General features: G+C 45.5%; 1 protein-coding gene across 3 annotated transcripts in view; it reads right to left on the bottom strand.

The window, feature by feature from the left end:
- Window positions 1-14,665, bottom strand: part of HELZ (helicase with zinc finger) — a 2,003,166-nt gene that overhangs the window by 1,713,762 nt on the left and 274,739 nt on the right. The gene's annotated exons all lie outside the window — the stretch shown is intronic.

The raw sequence follows: 14,665 nt of genomic DNA, 5'->3' as shown, positions 1-14,665 counted from the left end.
ATGGAGCTCATAATGACACATAGCCTATTATGAGGTGGCAATTTTTATTCTATTTTAGATTTGCTCCTAGCCAGATCCACAATCATTCTTAATCTCCTCCCATGCACCTCACAGATGTTGAGGAAAATAATGGAGGCCTGTTCTCTGGTGTGTATAGATCGCCATCTACTCTCAGAGAATATTCTTACTATTCCTCAATGCACAATGCACACTCCAGGACAGAATATTGGTTCACAACCAAAGATGCCTGTACTTGAGATGTAGTACTGCTTCTTCACACATTGTATGATCACTACCTGGCGTTTATAATACTGCAGATGCAAAGAGTGCTCCCTGCCAGTTGCCCTTGGATTTTTTTGAGGGTGAAGGGGTGGAGAGATTCAAAAACAAAATAAAACAAGATATTTTTGAATATTTCTCTGTTAGTGTTGGCACAGTCTCAAAATACTCTACTGTTTGGGAAGACGTAAAGGTGTATATCAGGGTTAAATGCAGATCTAAACATATAGGAGTACTGAATTCAATAAGCTATACCTTATCCGCTTTGGAGAGGAATCTCAAAAAATTAGAAACTGATTACTAGATTACTGCTATCCTGGCTAGTTGTGAGCAAATGTTTCCTACATTAGCCAAATAAAGAAAGCAGACTGATCTTGGGAAAACACAGTAAGGAGAAGCAATACTGGAGGTGTGATAGAACAAGTAGGACTCTCGCTCCATTGCTGAAACCTGGGTGCGCTTCAAGAAAAATTGTTGAGATAGCGGATGATAAGGCATGAGGAGCACTACTATGAAAGAGATCCCAACTCATATCACAAACTTCTACACTCTGCTATATACAACGTAAACAACTAGTGGCGATGGATCACTACAAAGTTACCTGGCAGAACATACCCCCGCATGGTTGGAATCTGATGAGCGGGAACAGATAAATGAGCCAATAACCGTTGAAGAGGTAAAATCTGTCATCCAATTACACCAGGGAGGGAGAATGGCAGGTTTCAATGGATTAGCAGCATAATTCTTTAAAGAATTATCAGAAATTCTGGCCCCTCATCTCCTCAAGGAGTATGGCAAGGAGAGGAAATTGAGTTCCTTACCCCCTTAATTATGAGAAGTTATCTTTTCAATTTTGCTAAAACTTGATTAAAACACTACAGACTGGCCATTATACAGGCCGCTTTAATTTCTTGATTTGGACACTAAAATTCTTGTCAAGATTGTAGCAAATCAACTAAATCTACTCAAAAGAGTCCAAATTTCTCCGCACAAGTCGAGTTTTAATCCTACTATATCTACTTCAGATAATTTGTGCACCTTTTTCGCACTTTCACAGCAAATTATCCCAGATTTCCAGGCGGCTGCCATATTTATAGATGCACATAAAGCGTTTGATTCACTTGATTGGACATATTTAATGGCAGTTCTTATTATTACATGGATTTCACCGCTATATAACAACCCAATATCCCATGTTAAAATTAAAGGACATTAACACCCCCAATCACAATTAATAGTCATTTATCCCCATTAGTGTTTACTTGAGCAACCAAACCCCTATTCAGTATAATGACAGACAAGCATGCCCGGAAGAGGCTTTGCATACTGGGTAGATGTTTCACTATATTTTCATAAAGTGATGACGGTGTTATATGTTAACCATTCTTTGCAAAAATGTGCACCACAAATCCGAGAATTCATTAGGTTTGGTACAATTTTTGGGCTTGCTAATCTACTGGACCAAATTGGTATTGATCCCTTTAGCCAGAAACACCCCCAAACCCACTCTGGATTATCCTTCATTATGGTGTGAGGATCTCATAGCCTATCTATTTAGTAATAAAAATTGACACAGATAGGGCACTAGTACTCAAACAGAACTACAACGCTACAGAACAAGGTAGAAGGAATAGCTTACTTACCCTGTAAGCATCTATTCGTAGCATGTAGTGCTGTAGATTCATATGCTTTAGCATACTCCTAAAATCTAGTGGTGGGCTCAGATGTTTGCAACTTGTTTATCTGCAAAAAAGTATTTTGAGTCACGAGGTATAGTGACTTCTCCTATAGTCGTATTGCGCATGGTCATTGACTCCTTTGTTAGATTATTTTTTGGCTCATCGGGTGAGCTTAGGATAGGAGCAGGAAATGAGATACTAAAGATGAACATGAAATTTATAGTTTGAGAAAAATAAATGGTAAGTATAATAGTGTGTTAGTCAGACAGTAGCTTGCAGGGAGGAGAGTGGTGCATATGAGTCTACAGCATTACACACTACAAATAGATGCTTATAGGGTAAGTAACATATTCCATTTGTACCATGTATTGGCCATAGATACATATACTTAGCTTCGAATTTAAAGCAGTACTCCCCAAATGCAGCAGCTAACTACTAGCAGACGTAGATGCTTGAAAAAGTGTTTCTAATACAGCTTAACCTACTTTAGACAGTAGTTTAACTAAGATATCCACACTATAATGTTTTATGAATGTATTCCATGTGGATGCTTTACAGATATCCACTAATGGAATGTTTTCTAGCAAAACCATAGCGGTGCCTTTATTGCGGGAGGAATCGGCTCTATGAGCTGCAGATAGCACACGTTTAGCCTTGCAGTAGCAAGTTTGTATACACCTTACAATCCAGCTTGAAATTCCTGCTTTAGAGATTAGAGCTTCTCTGAGATTCTAAAAAGGCTATGAAATATGTTTTGTTCTTTCCATGTAATAGATTACTGCTATTTCAACATCTAGTGTTTGTAGAGCCCTTTCCGCTACGGAGTCTGGTTTTGGAAAGAAAACTGGAAGCTCAATGGTTTGGGTTATATGAAAAAAGAAACCGCTTTAAGGATAAATTTCGGGTTTGTTCTTAGTACCAGTTTATCAGGACAGATTTAGAAGAAGAGTTCTTCCAAAGTGAGTGCTTGTAGTTCACTGATCCATCTAAGAAGGCTACCTTCCATGTGAGGAACTGTAGCGCACATGAATGTACTGATTCAAAGGGAGGACCAATGAGTCTGGTGAGAACTAAGCTAAGATTCCAGAGAGGTGCTGGTGGGATGGAGGGAGAAATAACTCATTTCAATCCGTCCATAAAAGCTTTTAGAATTGTAATTTTAAACAAAGATGTGTATTGTCTGTTTTGCATGTACGCAGCCAGCGCTACTAAGTGTAACTAAATGGAAGTATAGGCTAGGCCTGCAAGTGTAAAATGAGTAGGTAGCAAATGATATTCTGCACCATAAGAGAAAAGGTTGAATGTTTTTTAAACAATATTGCACAAATCTTTTCTATTTTGCATGTTGTATGCCCGTGTGGTAGGCTTACAAGCTTGTTTAAGAATGCAGTGCACCCTGGGGGAAGTATCCTGGTGCGTGCCTCGCTATTGATTTACTGTCCTGGAGGGAGATGAGCCTCCATGTCTGTAGCACCCAGGGGATCACCAGGATCCTTCACCTACTCCTAGGTAGTGAAATATGTTTGTGGAAAGGAATTGGTCAGTTGGAGGTGGGAGCCATTGACTTTACACCAACTTACTCATGTGGCCCATGTAGGGAGCAACGGTGCTGGGAATCCCCTGGTCACCTCGCCGGCCTGCTGCTACAACTGTCCCATTTGGCGCTCAGCTGTTCCGCTCCCCCAGCCTCCCACTTTTGCCCCATGGACACTTTCTGGGCGCCACTGTCTGCTCAACGCTGCATTTCTCACACAAGGGAGGTAGATACCACTCCTGGAGTCACCGTTGGATATTCCCCGGGGAGTCCTAAAGGCCGGCAGTGCTCAGCCCTGGCTTAATTCCTGCGATTGGCTCTCTGAAAACCAGATCTAACGCTACACAAAGGAGAGACGTGAGACAGACAGGGGTCTGCTTGCAGCATACTTATCACACTAACGACTGCCCTACGACTTGGGGTGCACCGTCATGGGCAAGGACAGACTGCAGGGATGGGGGGGAAGATTGATCCATACACGGAGCAGGGGGGAGCGCTGAGGAAGGATCACCCATGTAAGCCCCTCCAGAGAGTGAGAAAACGCACTTAGACTCCTATGGAGCTCAAATACTCGCAGCAATAGAAGCCTCCCAGTACAGAAGTGCAAGCCAAAATAGACGCAGTGTCTCTAGCTGTTGGACTCCCTATGGCCGAATTGTTCTCCATCTCTGTGATTGAGGACTGGCAGGTGTGTTTTGGCAGGCATGGTGGTAAGAGTAAATGTGCCTCACGTTCGACTCACCAAGCACTGGTGCGCCATGATGGTTCCTTAGACTTGGAGCGGCCAAACTCAGACAACAAGGGACGACGACAGCAGAGAGTGGATCCATTGTTGGTGCAGGCTTAGCGCGAGTCTGTGAGAGCCCTGGTGGAAGAGGTCACTGCCTCTAATTCGGACACCAGAATGGGGGATGTAGTTCAGGAGACCCCCCTAACCTGAGGACCGCTGAACCGATAAAGAAATAGTGGGTCTCGTGTATCTGATACTGCTCTCTGCCCAGGGTCGGGGAGTGGGGGGTTTGTACTCCTGACCCTGGCAAGAGGCTGCCAGGGTGGCTGGCTTGAGATGGAATGTTGATGGTCAGAATTCCGGATCATAGACGATGTGAATGGGATGGGCGCGGACATGACATGGGTGGGCGCCTTTCTCCCCTCTACATTTTTCCATTATTTTATTCCCCTTTCTCACCCTTTCTCTTCTCTTTCCTTTCTATTATTAGTTCTGTGAGTAGAGGTAGACCAAGAGTCCCCTTGTGGCGCCTACATACCATGGCCATTAGAGACAACATGTTTTGGGAGGACCTTTGGGAGGCAGTTGTCGGATATTTCAACACCAATTGCTATCTACCACTAGCAGGAGTTTGGAGTGGAATGCGCTAAACGTGGTAACACGAGGGGAATGCCTGTCTAGAGTTGGGGATACAAGGAGATGGCTGGAAAGGGAGCTTACTGCAGCTGAGGATGCGTTGGCTAGTTGCAACACTTGGGGGTTTGGGGAGTGGGGCGGAGCCACGAGGCAAGACACTTCCAAAGGCGCAGCGTCAAACGAGAAAATATGGAATAGATTGTATTGCCTCATAAGACACGAATATCGCTCCTAAGCCAGGTAGGGACGCACGTGATCCTGGCTCCGATAAGCCTTTATCAATGCTGGGGCTGGATGCCAAATTGTTGGCCACGGTGCAAGCGACACGTCTGGGCAAGGTAGTAACATACCTGGTCCAGGAGGACCAGTGTGGGTTCATGCCGGGCAGAGGGACACACATGAATATACTCTCACATTGTGATGCATTCGGTGGCCGATGCTGGGGTTTGAGTTGCAGTGGTCGACCTAGACATTGAAAAAGTGTTCAACACCTTGCGAGGAGGATGGGTCTTGGCGAAGAGTTAATATCTTGGGTTCTTCTCCTGTACTGCCAATCGATGGCCCGTGTCCACAATGGCAACCTGATATCTGAGGGTTTCCATATCGAGAGGGGCACAAGACAAGGCTGCCCGCGGTCTGCTCTCCTTTTTTGCCTTGGAAATGGAGCCACTGGCGATCAAGTTGCGGCGAGATATGGCCCAATGGGGTATCACCGTAGACTGCTGTACCATGTAGTCTCCTTATATGCAGACAACGCATTGCTGTTTATGCGTCATCTGGAGGGAGTGGTGCCTGTACTCCTGGATATGCTAGTCCCGTTCGGAGTATCCTCAGGGCTCCACAATAATTGCCATTAGTCGGGTATATTCCAACTGATAGCCCTGGCACAAGGCCATACTGCTGACTTTCCTGATGTGGGGCTTCAATGGGAGCAAAAACATTATCGCTATTTGGGTGTACAGGTGGCTCACACACCGGACGTCCAGTAGGACCTGAATATGGGAGCAGTCCTCACAGGCCTGGAGGTGCCCATCCGGTTCTGGAACCTCCTGCCTCTCTCGGTCATGGGGCGAGCAGCCTTGGCGAGGATAGTTATGCTTGCCTCTATGCCCTCCAAAACTCCTTGTGCTGTATCCTGAAATCTGCCTTCAAGACCTTAAATAGTCTCCTGAACTCCTTGGTGTGGGCAGGGGGTGGTTGTGGGTCTTCTTGACTCTATTATCTAGCTGGGCTGCTACAATAGGCGGCGCAGTGACGTGCTGGGGGTCCTAATGTAGACAACGTGCTGTTGGCAGATTTAGGTGTGGAGACAGGACTCCCAAGGTACCTCATGGGCTTGCAGACCCCTCTGAATTGCCCGTTTGTGGTCCGGCAGGTCGCAATGGGGCTTGGGAACGGGCGTTTTTTCTGATCATGCATAGGGCCACACGTGCTCTGTCACTCCCCCTCTGATGGATCCAGGGTTTCCATCAAATACAGACTGTCATGAATCTCACATGGTGGTATTATGGGGGGTGCATGACAGCTGGGGACCTGAAGCTCAACGGGACCTTCCTTTCTTTTAACGATGCAAAGGAGTGTTTTCAAGTGTCGGATGGCCATTTCCCACCTTATGCGAACATTTCTCACAACTTGCGAGACATGGACCGTTTTCCTGGTTGAGCCAGAGATTATGCAGGCACTAGCACTGCTGCTTGATCCGGGCTCCTATATGGGACTAATTTCCTGCATATACAAGGCTCTGAAGGCGGATCGCAGGATCGATGTGTCAAAAATCCAAGACAGATGGATGGCTGATTTATCGTTGCCACTGACAGAGGGCGGTGGAAATGTGCGTTCGCACAGGTCCGGGAGGTGGCTAGCAACACATGCTTTAAGCTTACCCAGTTTTTTAATTTACATCACACTTATCCAACGCCCTAGAGATTGTCAAGGTTTGAGTGGCGCACCTTTCTACGTGCCCCCGGTGTGATGTGGGACCTGCGACATTTTTACATACGACCTGGGACTGTGCTCGGTTTCAGACATATTGGTGGATGGTTCTACGCTTGCTGTGAGAGTCACGGGTGTGGGTATCAAGGCGTCAAGCAAACATTGTATCTTAGGCATGCTTGTGATACCCAAGTCAGGTGCTCGTATGCAACATACATTTTCTCTCCTGGGAATTGTACTGACTAAACGCCGCTTTGCCATACACTGGACCCACCATATACCCCACCGGCTGGATAAGTGGAGGGTGGGCCTGCGTGAGTGGGGCGTGGCTGAGTAGTACCTACTGCACACGATCCGCACTGGTGAGTGTGACCTGGAAATGTGGGGAACTATGTTGGAGGGCCTGCTGATGGCTGGTGGACCAAGCAAGGAGGACGTGGCCTTTTCACAGACAGCGGCCCTAGATGCTTCTGCAATGATCTCGGAGGATGGTCCCCTGACTGGCTGATTGAGTTGGTATGCGTTCTACGGCAGTATGAGGTACATGGGTAGGAATGCCAAAGACTGAGCTGATGGCGGAAAAGGCATTGCCCTGGAGTGTAGTCCCGGGGGGAAGAGGGGGGGGGGGGTGTGGAGTGGAGGGAATGGACATGGGACAGTCTCTCACATGTCCCCTTACTGTTTTATAAAAATAGCTGAATTATATGCCTAACTCAGCATAATTTGCCACTCTTGACTGATACCCTGTGCGCGTATCTGGTCCCCCGCTCAGATGAGATGATACTCTGCCTCCTGGGAGATTGGGGGCTTCATATACACACAATTATTTCCTAACTGCTGAGTGAGGATTATTTTAGGTAATACCCACGACTGACTGACGCTGCCAAGTTATTATTATCATTTTTAATCGTTAGTTCTGTTTTTGTGCATGATTAATATCTATGGGATTTGTCCTATGTGTCATACACGATTATGTACGCTCAGCAATGATGCTTGGGAGCCAAGCACATGGGCGAACATTGAGGTCGCAGTGATATCCTGTACTACTTACCTGCTATGTACGATAATCTGCCATTTATTTTTCATTGCTTTGTGAGCCGAAAGGACAACATGTAATGTGAAATTTGTGTGATATTTAATAAAAAAACAAGTTGCAAAAAAAAAAAACAAGCATTGAAAATGTAATAAGTCTCGCCTTTGATTAGGTTAAAGCCATTTGCTTTGCTAATGGTATTGTATAGCAAAGCAAATGGCTTTAACTTAATTAAAGGCGAGAACTATTGCATTTTCAATGCTTGCTAGAACTGCCTGTCCCTAGCACAGGCATGAACCGGCCCACTTAAAGCCCTGGGTACGCTAACAAAGAGGCTATCTTACTCTACCAGTACTTAAAGAGGGCCCACCAAATCCTGGAAAACTTGAGACCAACTGCCTGTCCAGCCTAGTTTTCTATTTCTGGCATCAGGCTTCTGGGTTGGGATTAAAATAAAACTGCACTCCGCACCGTTAACAGTGATAGACCGGAGGAGCGGTGCAGAGGCAGTGATTGCTTTGGATATAGCTTTGTATTTGAGAGGGCCCTTTTAAGCCCCTACTTTTCTGCACCGCTTTCCCATCAGTTACATAATGTATTTGTGGTGACTAGACTTTAGAATCAATTTTTAAATGATTTCTGAAGGCTATTTTTGTCAAATTTGAGAGTTTCACCTTTGGGTCGTTTGTCTGATACTGCTCTGCGTTGGGCTGAATTTGGGGTTGTACTTGGGCAGCTTTGGGCTTGGAACGGGTCTCAAAATCTGGGAACACTGCTAATCGGTTAGGCAGTTGCGTCATAAGAAGTAAGGAGCAGGCACTGCACAGTGATAGCATTGTAAACTGCTCTCTGCGTGGTTCAGCCAATGGTTGTGGAACGGCATACATTTTTGGCGCTAACCATGCCAGTTTGAATGTACATTGTTGAGCACATCTTTACCTGCACTGATGCTGGGCCCCTATGAGTACCGGTACTCCTTGTCCGAGGAAAAGTTCTGGTATTCAAGTGAAAAAGTTGTTGAGCACAACATTATTTGGACTTTCATGAGATAACCCTATGCATTTCGGGTGACAAAGTGATGCTTTGTTTCCATTGAGCTAATTAGACTAACACATCTACAAAGAGGAAAGTTCAGAACTGGAGGCAGTGGGTGTGGTGTCCTGGAGTTAGGTGGTCACCCTAGTGCTTTTGCAAAAAACTGCAACCACCAGCACAAATTAACCACAAACGCTGTAATTAGCCTCTATCCTCCAAATGCATTAAAAAATAGTAATAATTACAATTATTTCTACAATGCTGCTTTTAAATATTGTAATGACAAGTTACAGTGCATGCTCGTAAGCATATTACGAATTAGAACCAATGAGATAACAAATGGAATGCTGCCGATAGACTAGCGAGTCTTCTCCTTTTCGTAGAAAGCTGGGCGTTAAGCCCTCTTATCTTTCGAACATTCTAGAACTGAGGGGATGTACGGGACAGAAAGCAGAATGTTTTGTACCTGAAATGAAAGCCCTTTAGACATCCGCGTGAGGCCAAGGAAGGGGTCGGGGTATGAGCAGGCCCGGTTCTAGCGGGTGGGCCGGGTGAGCCAGGCCCACCCAAACAGGAGCCTTGAAGGTTGGCGCGCAACGCCATTGGGCTCAAAGTGCTTCAACGCCCCCGCCCCCCGTTCGTGTGTGTCTGCCCGGGCCGAGACAGCTTTCCGCGGACACACGCACGCACGCACGCACACATTTAGAGATTATCGCAGCAGCACCCCAGTACTACACAGGTCCATTTACATGTTAACGAAGCTTTGTTTATTTTTTCACCCCTTTATCTCCACATGGCGAAAGGCGACAAATCCTTTCTTTGACAACGGTAACCTTTGCCTACTGTTCTGCAGCGTGGATATTTATTTTTCTATGCAGCGCAGGACAAAAGAAGTTTGTTTATTCCTATTAACCTTTCCTAACCCCTGCAGCTGCTTATCACATCAGGCTGCGACACAAAGTTTGACTAAGAAATGTGTTATTCTTTGTTTTTCTTTTTAAAATCTGCACAGGCCCAGCAGGACACATACTTCGTGCGTGATTCAAATAAACAGTTTTTATCATTATAATGGCCAATGCAGGACAACAATAAGACAATACAAAATGCCCAGATAACGCTGGTAATTAATGATCCTGCTGGAGAGCAATCATTTGTCTGTTAGTAGTTTTTAAATGCAGATGAACTGTATTTTATGTGGATAGCTCAGTGGGTTACTGCCTTTGTCACAGAGATCCTTGTGTTACTTGCAGTTCAGAAGTTACAATCCTAACATAGGACAGTGACCAATTAACTGTCATCAAAGAGCTGCATACAAACATGAATGGTATAGTTAGAACTTCGATTTTTTTGTTTTGTGATTTAGTTAGAACGTCCCCAGTCTTTCATTATTCTAATGTTGTTAAAATGAGTATGTTTGGGCAGATATACATTTTTGTCAGTAAAGCTGACCCCCATGGAATACTCTTTAAATCCTAAGGTTGTGTTTCCCCAGACCAAACCCTCTTAAAATATACTGCCCACCAGTATGGTTGACATGTGATTCATACGCCTTGTAATCCTCATTAGCTTATGTGACATTCCCTGTAGACTGATTTACTTACTTGTATGATTCATTGTCTCTGTATAATGTGTGCTTGGTGTAAAGTACTGACACACACTGCACTAATATGAGTAGCGCTATACAACAGATGAAATGCATATGGGAGAGGGGCTACGTAAAGATGAGGGGCACTCTTGGGGGGTGGCAGTGAGGGAATCCGAGGAGGAGGTAGTGGGAGGGGCTATGGAGCGATGAGGGGCACTGTTGGAGGGTGGCAGTGAGGGAATCCGAGGAAGAGGTCATAGGGTGGAGGGGGGAGCTAGGGAGAGATATGGGGCACTGGTGGAGGGTGGCAGTGAGGGAATCCGAGGAGGAGGTAGTGGGAGGGGCTATGGAGCGATGAGGGGCACTGTTGGAGGGTGGCAGTGAGGGAATCCGAGAAAGAGGTCATGGGGTGGAGGGGGGAGCTAGGGAGAGATGAGGGGCACTGGTGGAGGGTGGCAGTGAGGGAATACGAGGAGGAGGTCATAAGGAGGAGGGGCTATGGGGAGATGGGCACTTGTGGCGTGTGGCAGTGAGGGAATCCAAGGAGGAGGTCAATCGGGGGGGCCATGGAGGGATGAGGGGCACTGTTGGAAGGTGGTAGTAAAGGTATTTACAGAGAAAGAGGTTATTGGTGCGGTTCCAAAAAAGACCTTCGCATTAGCGCTGAAGCCGGCCCGGTCATTGCCTTTCTGTTTTTGTTTATTTAAGTAGCAGTCGGGTCATAAGGGCTACTGCGGAACTTACTTTAAAGTGCGTGCTAATTATATTTACTGCTATATTCAATGTTTTAAGTTTGAAGGTGATTTTACTAATGTTTTTACAAGGAAAAATGAAAGTGGAGCCCGATGGTGCCTGATATGGGGCTGGGGCCCATGGTCAGCTGTGAGATAAGGTGCACTGGAGAGGAGTAGTGGATAATCAAGCCTGTATGGGAGTGCGTTGCAGAGTATGGGGTCCGGTGGAGGTAGTAATGAAGAGAGATTCTCCCTGAAGGCTCGCACATGGGAGCCTGATACTCCCACCTCAGAAACGACCTCTTCCCATCAAAGGAACATTACATGGAAAAAACACTTTTTGAGAGTGATAATATTTAGAAAGAGATTTGGAAAAGAGTGCGTTTTACTGGGCCTTGTAAGACTAAGAAGAGTTAAAGGAGGGCCCTGAAGCGAGCCTGCCTAGAAATATATATGCGACAAAACGAGCCCGCAGTGGCCCACCCAAATGCACCCTGGGCCCACCCAAATACAAATTCCTGGAGCCGGGCCTGGGTATGAGTAATCAGTATGATGTCTGTCCTGGCAGGCAACAAGTGATTGATTGTCACTAGTGTAAATTAGTAAATTTATGGCCAACATCAAGGTGATGCGGGCTCTTCCTAAACGGCACACTATTAATCAAAAGTACATGCGGAGGGGGTGGAAGGGGGAGGAGGAAGGCCAGATGAACGGGGTAAGTAATCCACTGAGCCCGTGCTTTTATTTAGCATTGGTCAACATTCTGTCACCAGAGTCGAAGCAAATATTATGTATGTTACACAAAAAACCTTCAAAACCTGCCGACTCCTCTTAATTTACAGGGAGTGAATATTTTGCGATAGATCCGTTGCAGAGCGCGCACAGCCACGGATTCTATCACCACGAAGGTTCTTTAAAATAAAACGTGTGCGAAAAAGAGATAAAGTCACTGAAAAAAGCTCACATAAAACGGCGGGCCGTTCGTCCTTCGTTCGTTATTAAGTTTTTCTACAGCACCAACATGCCACCAGGGGTAGCCTCAGGCATTTCATCTAAGGGGCCATAAATGCGTGCTGCTATATCTGTAAATGACGAGACCCAACGTTAATCTCACACCAAATAACCATACGCAGTCTAGTGGAGCACGCGTAAAATAAATCTAACCAGGGAATTCGTTTCAAAATGAGGTGAAAAACAGGCTCATCTGAGCTCCTCATCTTTGGGACGTCAACGCAGTCCTGCTAGTGCGGAGCCGCGTTGCCAAGGAAGCAACTACAGGTGAGATGGGAAGGGGCATGGGGGAAGGGAGGGAGGTACAAGAGTGCTTTAAATGTGGCTCTGTATCCCAAAACAAGCCTTATGGAGTTTTCTAATTAAAAATATTCGTTTATAAATGTGTGATAAATAATTGCATTTTGAAATACATTTGTTTCTAGGCTAAACATCCAACAGATCAAACCTGGGCTGAAAACGCATTTGGGTTGTCAAATACTTTCTGAATGTAAATAAGGGGCGTGAGTGTGGCCTATGAAGTAACCTCAATTTGTGTACCGAGGAGGGGGAAGAATCATGAATATTGATTGCTAAGATTTCTCATATGGCGTCACGTGGTTATGTACTGGGGTGTACAGACTAAATCATCAAGACTGGCGACATCAGAGTCTCTGATTTATCAAACACAAAAGTGTAGCTAAACTTCCAATGTGTCACTCATCTTCCCAAAATGCATATCTCAATATCTACCAAAGTGTCTCTCTTGTTCCTTCAAAATTTATCTTTACGAGAGACAAAAAAAAACAAGCACACCCCGTCATGGGAGGGACAGAAGATGTGCACGGAGGGACAGAAGATGTGCACGTGGGGACTGGCTTTACTGGCGGCAAGAAAAAAGTCCCCAGTGTATCACGCCGCCAGTAAAGCATCCAATCCCCGCGTGCACATCTTTTCTCTTTTTTGTCTCCCCGCGTGCACGCTGGAATCGTATCTATTCCAAAAGGTCCTCTGCATGGCACGGAGTGACAGAAGATGTGCACGCGGGGACTGGCTTTAATGGCGGCACGAAAAAAAGTCCCCAGTGTATCACGCCGCCAGTAAAGCATCCAATCCCCGCGTGCACATCTTTTCCATTGTTTGTCTCCCCACATGCACGCTGAAATCGTATCGATTCCAAAATCGTGCTGCTTTTCGCCAGGCCAAGACATAAAAAGAAATGGGGTTCACAGCAAAATAAAAAAAAATAAAAAAAAAAAAAAAAAAAAAAGAAGGTCTTTAGATAAAGGAGAACGGTGTGCAAAATATTCCAAATAAAGCAGAAAAACCGAAGTGCCTTACGCCCTATTGGGCAAAGATGGGAATATGAGGTCTAACAAGAGTCTTAAAATTAAGCCTGGGCAAAGCACTACGCTACGCTCGCGTAGTTTGCGCTATTTCGCACTACGCGAATTGCACGTAGCACAGTGCAAACACGCGTAGCGTAGCGGTCATTTTTTGCTTGCGCGCGGTCCTCAACGTCAAGTTGGCAACCGTGAGCAAGCAAAATGACATCCAAGCGAGACTTTCCTTGTCCGCGATCAGCAACATCAAGTTGGCGATCGCGAGCGTGGAAAATAAACCTCCCGGCGAGATTCTCAACGCAAGGAGGTCATGTTTCTCATTGCGAGTGGTCGCGTATGCTCGCGACCGCTCGCGATGAGAAACTACCAGTCCGCGTTGAGAAAGCTGCTGCTCGAGTAAAAATCGACTCGAGCAGCAGAAAACTACAGCTCGCACTGTGCAAGATGCTGTTTTCAGTGATTACACAGTGCCGGTTGCTTGTCCGCACTGTGCAATCATTGAAAACGACATCTTGCACAGTGCGAACAGGGTACTACGCAGTTCGCGAAGTGCTACGCGTAGCTCGCGAAGTGCACTTTGCGTAGCTTCGCGTAGTGCTACTTCCCAAACTACGCCCAGGGTTACTTAAAATTAGCAGTTTGCACGATGGTGTACTGTTTTTACAATAGGGCAGCAATTACATGTTTTGTTTTTATTTAATATTCTGTTTCTAAGAGCTGTGTTCAACCAAATACACAGCTTAGTTTGTAATTTGGCTTACCAAAAAAAAGACCGTAAATGTTGCCGTCTTCATTCGGCATGTTTTCTATTTGATAACCTAAAATACAAGATATTTTCTAAAATGTTGTGTTCCGGGATATAGCACAGTTGCCGAGATTTTATCCATTATTTTTAAAATTGTACAATATCCCATGGTAAAAAACTGGCACAGAACCCCATTTGACCGATGAATGGCTCAGACGCAGAGATACATTTTAGATGCTTCAATTTACTAAACCAGAGACTGCTTCGCCACCCTCCACCCCCAAAAAATTAACACATCTGGCTGGCTTGCCAGATCTTAATTAAAACTGGTCTTCAGTCTTTTTTGGTCTCATTTGATGTCAGTTTGGGGGTCGCCAATTTAAGGCATCATATTTTACTGGGCATATCAA

Source organism: Triturus cristatus, chromosome 7 (genome assembly GCF_964204655.1).
Source record: "Triturus cristatus chromosome 7, aTriCri1.1, whole genome shotgun sequence".
In the NCBI taxonomy this organism is placed as follows: Eukaryota; Metazoa; Chordata; class Amphibia; order Caudata; family Salamandridae; genus Triturus; species Triturus cristatus.
This window is presented reverse-complemented; position numbering and strand designations above follow the sequence as displayed.